The 8,158-nt window shown below is 33.0% G+C and overlaps 1 long non-coding RNA gene across 1 annotated transcript; it reads left to right on the forward strand.

Moving 5' to 3' along the window:
- The first annotated feature begins 806 nt into the window (after positions 1-806).
- Positions 807-7,858, forward strand: LOC142173318 (uncharacterized). The gene is made up of 2 exons (XR_012703043.1): positions 807-1,312; positions 7,552-7,858. It is a non-coding gene; the product is annotated as an uncharacterized LOC142173318 (long non-coding RNA).
- Positions 7,859-8,158: the final 300 nt, after the last annotated feature.

The raw sequence follows: 8,158 nt of genomic DNA on the forward strand, positions 1-8,158 counted from the left end.
TTCTCTCTGTAAGATGTCGTGATAGCACCTAGTCTCTAAGACTAGATAAGCCTAACATACATGCAGAATTTAACTAATAGTGTTAAAACTTTCAATTTAACCAATAGCTATTATAAAAGGACTCCGCAATTCAACTTACCATTGTTAGCACGCAATTTTTTTCCAACCCATAGTTTACCCCTAAAAAATTTACAAAAATAGTTTTCTAGTTGTCTTTAATTTTTATAGAATTTCTAGAAATTTCTCTTTATTTGTTTGTTTGCATTTATTTGCATTTGTGCATATTTAAGAATATCGTAAATCATGAAAGTCATCAAAAATATTTAATCTTTATTTCATAGCATTTTAGGTTTTTAATTGCATTGCATCACTAAAAATAAAATCACAAAAAATGCATTTAGTTACTTTACATTTTAGGTGCAGTTAATTAGTCTCTTTTTCTTTAATTAATTTGTAAAAGTAATTTATTAGTTTTAGTTGTTAAAATAGTTAAATGGGTTCATTTTGCAAATTAGTTTTAAAATTAGGTTTGCTAGGATAAATGGCTAATGTTGAAAATCAAAATAAAGAGGGAAAGGGGAGCTGATGGGTCAAAAACCCGGACTGGGCCATTGTTTCAGGCCCAAACCTTTTCCCATATCACCCTAGACCCGGTTCACTTCACCTGGTCTCCCAGAGACTACCAAACAACGCCGTTTTTTGAGTGCGTAATCTCGGCCATTCATTCCTTTTGATCGAATGACTGAAAACTAACCCTTCTTCCCCATATAACTGTACGAACCAACCCCCCCCTCCCCCTCCCAAAAAGCCTCTCAGAACGCCTGTTTCTATCACCACTGTTTCTCCGTCCAACACAGCCGTGGGAAATCGCCCACGGCGGCGGCCGACTTCTAAACATCCCAAATTTTTCACCACGTGATCTCCATATCCCCCTCTATCTTAATCTACCATTGGATTTTTCTTAAGGCCCTCACAGTTTCGTGATTTTTAAATCTAAGAACCAAACCAAAAACCTAATCCACCCCCTTCTTATTTTCTCCTAAATCTTAGCCTACTCGAGGTCGAAACCTGCACCAATTAACCTTCCTCGCTGTGTATTTCTATTTGGTGTTAGTATTCGATCCGTTTCTAGGCCGCCAGAATCTTTCGTATCTATCAAAATCCATTGAACCTCAACGGGCTTTGTCCAATGAAACACTTATCGGACATCAAGGGTTCAGATCAGTGTTCACTGGACAAAGATCGTTACCGTTCAACATTGAAATGCCGGTGTTTCGAATCATGTCCTAGGCTTTTGAGTCTTATCGGCTCTGTAAGGTTCTTTTCCTTAATTTCTTTTCTTCATTGTTATTCACATATGTTTACATATCGTGGTTTTAAGGGTTAATGTGTTAGTTTAATTATTAGTAGGCATGGCTTGAAAAGTAAAGAGGAACTGTTTGATTACATTGATCATTAGCCAAATTATATGATTGCATATTCCAATTTGTTTTAATCATTTTAGTAATTGTTGTTTAATTAGAATTTGAAATTGATTGATAATGTTTTGTTGATTATCGGGTATTATGAAATTTGGGCTTGCCTTGTTGATAGGCAGGCCCGTTCGATTTGAGTTTAGGGGCAGAAGGGTTAGAGGAAAAGAAATAATTAAAAAAGGACCTGTTTAGCAAATAAAGAGTGAAGGGGTCGGGAGTGAAGGGGAAAATGACAAAAAGAAGAGGGACGTAAGAGAAAGGAAAATAACTGAAAAAATTCTCCGCCTTTTCTATATAACAAAATATGTTATAAGAAAAATCAAATTATGGTGGATGGCTACTCTTCCTTCATGATCTTCTCAAATGCTTAATGACATATTCAATGACATATTTTTATGCTTAATAACATATTCAATGACATATTTTTCTTCACTTTTTATGCCTATATAAAGGCCTGTAATAGATAAAAAAATACACACAATTGAAGAAGAAATACTCTTCTCTCTATCTCTATTTCTTGTTCATGTTTTACTAAATTGCTTTTATTTCATAACTTGTTCTTGTTCATGTTTTACTAAATTGCTTTTATTTCATAACACGTTATCAGCACGAATTGCTCATTTCATGATCTTCTACGTCAAGACTATGTAAATTATAAGCAGACAATGAGATCAAGTACAATGAAAAATGTCTTGGATGATAATACAAAGATAAGTTTTACATCCATCTAAACCCATTCATACTTTCATATCTTTGCATTAACTTTATGTGCAGTATTTAGTTAAAATATTTTTTTCAATTGTATCCACTGAAATAAAGAACTGGAAATGTATGTCTTTATTTGCTACATCTCTTATAGGACAAATATAATATTCCAACGTATATATATGTTCTCACCTTTTACATACTATGATAGATAATTATTAAGGTAATTTAGTAATAATATTTTTACTATCACATGATGTATTTCATTGAAAGAAAAATTATCAAATATGTAGGCGATTTTACAGTACCTTGCAAATTTGGCATTGGAATATACAATCAATATAAACTCGTTATAGTTATAATTTATAATAGTCACAGTTATGCATTAAGCCTTAAATATTTTTGCTGGAAACATAAGGCTCATTCCTCCGTATTGGAATTTTTTTTGGTGAAGTTCTTATAGTCTTTGAAATATAAGTGGTTATAGGTTATCTGCACCTTTTCCCTAATTAATTTATTAAAATATAAAAGTGATTGTATCATTTAAAAAAAATGGCATATATCCTAACTAGCATTTTTGTTGCAGAGGAACTGTTTCAAGATTGAAATAGTTACATATGTCTTCTTGAAAGTTAATTTACTTATGCCTATAATTATGAAGTAATAATATTTTAAAGGCTCGAGTGCGAGTCCTAGTGAATTTTGGCCTATTATGCCAAAGATCGAGGGTAAGACGATGGGTTCAAGTCCCAACACACTATGTTAATGAAAAGACGTTGGATTCAAGTTCCAACGCATTATGACCTAGCATGCCTTTATATGGGTAAGGCATTGGGTTTGAGTCCTAATGCACCATATTGATAATAATAATAATAAAAATAATATAATTTCATGAAAAAGCATGAAGCTTGTCCCACTTGATTTGCTCCATTCTTGAAGTGAATGTGATAGCAGTGCATGATAAGTCTAAATAAAGACAAGTGGTTAAAAAATAAATGTGGCCGTGCGAAAAGCCAAAATAATAATAGTTATCAATATGGTAATTATAAAAAGGGAGAACAAGACAATGTTTACCATCAAATGGGTATTAAAAAAATAACAAAGCACATTGTATGATTATACTCCATGCTTTGAAGAGAATGTGACTTGTGATAAACATTGAGAATGCATACTCATTCCTGAAAGTGAATGTGAAAATATATATGTGATAAAGATTATGCATAATAATGTACTTGTGCATGGTTGGATAAATACTACAACTCACCTCTAAGGGAGGTTTGAGACAAAGAAAGATAATAAATATTATTGTGTAGTTACATGAATATATCATTGGTCGCATACATGTGGTACGCCAAATATTTTGTCAAGCCTTATGAAAGTTATTAAAAGCAAAATTAAAGCAAAAAAATTATTTTGCTTATGATGATTTTGAACATGACAATTATTATGATATGATTCTCTTTGTGAAGGAGACATTCATTATATGGATGGTGTGACAAAAGATCTTGTAGTACAAAAGCAGTTAAGAGATCTGAAAGAACTAATTTGTTATTACCCGAATGAATGAAATTGTTCATGACATTAATCTTGTAGTAAGTCTCAAAAGAAACATTTTGATTTACGAATATATTAGCCAAAGTGGTTGGCATATTGAGAATATAAATGAAAAAAAGATTGAATATCTTTATATTACTATAATCATACCGGGTAAATATGAAATGTTACCTGACTTTTCTTTTATTTATACTACACAAGTATAAGCATGGTGATGCAATCACAAGCCACAAGTAAACTAGAGGTTTACTGAAATAAATATTAGTTGGCATGACCGGTTAACCATCTCGGTTCAATTATGATGCGAAAAATTAATTGAGAATTACATTGGCATATATTGAAGAAATATAAGATTCTTCAAGAATTCTCTTCTGCTGCTTATTCTCATGATATACCAGTTAAAGTTGAGATTGAATCCCTTGATTTATGGAACTAATAAAAGGTGATAAATATATGGGCCCATTCACCTTCCATGTGAACCGTTTACTATTATATGATTTTAATAGATGCATCTATTCTATGGTCACATGTGCATTTGTTATCAATTTGCAGTTTGGCTTTTGCAAGATTGATTGCTCAAATTATTAGAGCACAGTTCCAGAATATAAATTATGATGATTTATCTTGATAATACTGGTTTAAATCCAAGTTGGTTTAGCAGAAATTGTATGCCTCCAATTATATCTAAACCATTGGTTATGAGAACAAAATTGCCAAAATAAAATTTGGTATGTGATATATTATTTAATATACAACAGCACTTGTACGCATCTAGCCAAGTTATGATAAGTTCTCCCTATCACAATCGGTTCAGGGTCAGGAACCAAATAATTTCCATCTAGAAATATGAATGTGCTATATGATTTAATTGTTCCACCACAATGCACAAAGATGGATTCCCAAATAAGGCTAAGGATATGTGTTGGTGATCCCAACAATAGGGGGAAAAAATGGGCAGCTGAAAAAGTAATGCATGTAATGAATTATTATGAGTACATCGAGATCCTCGTACGACAAAATGTGAACTTGAAGTTCAAGTGATAATTCATTTGTAAAATATTGCCAGGCGTATCTGCTGACCCAAAGCTAAATGTCATATTCAGCTGGTAATGCTCCAAATAAAATAAAGTTTATAATGAATAGAGTCCATGGTATGCATAAAGCATAATAGACTAATCGGTTCCAAAGATAAAACTCCTTAAAGAAGGAGAGGAGCGAATGTTCAAGATGGTCATAATAAGGAGGCAAGTGCCCTAGAAGAGCACCACGACATAACACTTCATAAGACCTCATAGGAGAGGCTCAGGTACCTGAAAATAATAAGATAAAGAGATCTCAATAAATTATGTCTTTATTGGGTAATAGTAGAACCGATATAAAATGATCGTCGACGATATTGTTAATATAATGTAGCACTCAATATTATTAATATTGACGAGGATCTTGAGCTCAAATCTGTCATGAAATTTGGACAGATAAATGATTGGCCAAATGAAAAATACGCAATGAAAATTGATTTCACATGAAAAATATGAAGTTGGACGGATAGTCCCAACACCTGAAAGTATAAAGCCAGTGGAGGTATAAATGTATTCTTATGCGGAAAAAAAGGGTCAAGTCGATAGACATAAAGACGACTTGTGTCACAAGAAGATTTGTAAATATCCTGGCATTGATTATATAGAGACATGTTCTCCTGTAGTGGATGTCGCCATTTCAGGTGTTAATCTGGCAATACAAGAAAAACATGATATGCGTATAATGGAAATTATTGAAGGATTTAAATTATTCTAAAGCATATTAAGGTTTCCAAGAAATTTATTAAATAAAGCTTCAAAAATTCTTATACGGATTAAAATAATTAGGGCGCATGTGGTATAATCGCCTGAGTGAGTACCTGTTGAAAGAAGGGTACAAGAATGATTCAATTTGTCCTTGTGTCTTTATAAAAAGATCTGGATCTAAATTTGTTATAATCACTATGTATGTTGATGATTTAAATATCATTGGAACTCCTAGGGAGCTTCCTAAAGCAGTAGAGCTTCCTAAAGTATTAGATTATTTAAAGAAAGAATTTGAAATGGAAGATCTTGAAAAGACAAAATTTTGTCTTGGTCTACAAATTGAGTATATGAAAGATGGAATTTTTGTCCATCAATCAACATACACTAAAATAATTTTAAAGCGATTTTATATGGATAAAGCACATCCATTCCGTCCTCATAAAAATAATGAAGAGCTTCTTGGTCCCGACGTACCATATCTTAGTGCAATTGGTGCACTAATGTATCTTTCTAACATTACAAGATCTGACATAACTTTTTCAGTTAATGTTTTAACAAGATATAGCTCTGCTCCTACAAGGAGACATTGGAATGAAATCAAACACATATTGCGGTATCTAAAAGGGACTACCGGTATAGGATTATTTTATGGCAATGATTGCAGTCCTGATCTTGTTGGTTATGCCGATGCTGGGTATTTATATGACCCACAAAAGGTTCGATCTCAAACATGCTATGTGTTTACATATAGATGCACTGCCATATCTTGGCGATCGACTAAGCAATCAATCGTGGCTATTTCATCTAATCATGCTGAGATAATTGCTATTCATAAAGCAAGTCGAGAATGTGTATGATTGGGGTCTATAATACACCTTATTCGAGACAAACGTGGTTTGAAGTGTGACAAATTACCCACAATTTTGTATGAAGATAATGCAGCATGCATAGCCCAGTTGAAGGGAGGATTCATAAAAGGGGATAGGACAAAGCACATTTTACCAAAGTTATTTTTCACACATGATCTTTAAAAGAATGGTGATATCAATGTGCAACAGATCCGTTTAAGTGATAATATGGCTGATTTGTTCACCAAATCTCTATCGACGTCAACCTTCAAGAAACTAGTGTACACGATTGGGATGCGAAGGCTCAGGAATGTAAATTGATGCTCTCATCAGAGGGAGTTAATACGCGTTGTACTCTTTTTTTCTTACGAGATTTTGTCCCACTGGGTTTTCCTTGCAAGGTTTTTAACGAGGCAACCAAAAGGCGTATTTCTAAACATGTGTACTCTTTTTCCTTCACTAGAATTTTTTTCCCATAGGGTTTTTTCCTAATAAGGTTTTAACGAGGCACATTATCTATGGACATCCAAGGGGAGTGCTACAAGAAAAATCAAATTATGGTGGATGTCTACTCTTCCTCCATGATCTTCTCAAATGCTTAATGACATATTCAATGACATATTTTTATGCTTAATGACATATTCAATGACATATTTTTCTTCACTTTTTATGCCTATATAAAGGCCTTGTAATAGATAGAAAAATACACACAATTGAAGAAGAAATACTCTTCCTTCTCTCTATCTCTATTTCTTATTCATGTTTTACTAAATTGCTTTTATTTCATAACTTGTTCTTATTCATGTTTTACTAAATTGCATAACAAAATACACATTATTCAGACTTTCATTCATTATCACTCATCTCTTTTCACTCTCACTCCTCTGCATTAACTCATATACACACTCTCCTTTCTCTCTCTCTCTCTCTCTCTCACGTTTTAGGAGCAGTCTGAAATTTGAGAATAAAATTTCAGATCCGAAATATGAAACAAAAAAAAATCCTTTACAAAGTCTTCAAAATAAAAGAGAACAGAAGTTTAGTTTTGCCTTGGTTTTCACTTATTTCTGGGTTTCTTTTGTTGAGCTGTTGGATTTTTGCTGTTGATTTGAACTGTTATTCTGTTGATATCCCTGTTGTTCCAGAGATTTATTTTCTACTTTTCTTCCGATTTTTGGCAACCAGGTACTCTTCTCTGAATTCTGGACTGCAAATTGGATGTGAAACATATATGTGTTGAGGAAATGTTTGGAGTGCCAAATTAATGAAATTAGTTATGATCAACTTTGAAATCGCCTTGTTTTTTTTAATCAAATTTGTAAATCATGGCCAGAAATCGATACACAGTTTGTGGTGTGTAAATGATGAATCTGCTACTGTTCTATCTTATATCCGATATTTGATTCCAGTTTGGCATTGTATCTTATTTCAATTCATTACAGCTGTATTTCAAATTTGAAACCCAACTCATGAAGATTGTTTATTCCCAGAATTAGCGTTAATTTATGTCTAAGTGGTGAATTGGGCCAGACTTGTAAATGACCCAAATGGGGTTGTGCATATGAGTCTGGATACTTCAGGTCATGGTCCCTAGAGGTTGACTCAATAAAATTCGTATGGACTAAAGATTGCTAGCCTTTTATTTTGCTTCCAATTATTCAGCAAGTTAGTATAAACAAATGACCTCTCTCAGATTAGCTTGTCAAAGTCATTGGCCTGAAATTCACAACAGCAATTTAGTGCTTCGCAACAAATGCCCAATGTGTTCAACTCTATGATTAATTGGTTATAA

The sequence above is a fragment of the Nicotiana tabacum genome, chromosome 19 (genome assembly GCF_000715075.1).
Source record: "Nicotiana tabacum cultivar K326 chromosome 19, ASM71507v2, whole genome shotgun sequence".
NCBI lineage: Eukaryota > Viridiplantae > Streptophyta > Magnoliopsida > Solanales > Solanaceae > Nicotiana > Nicotiana tabacum.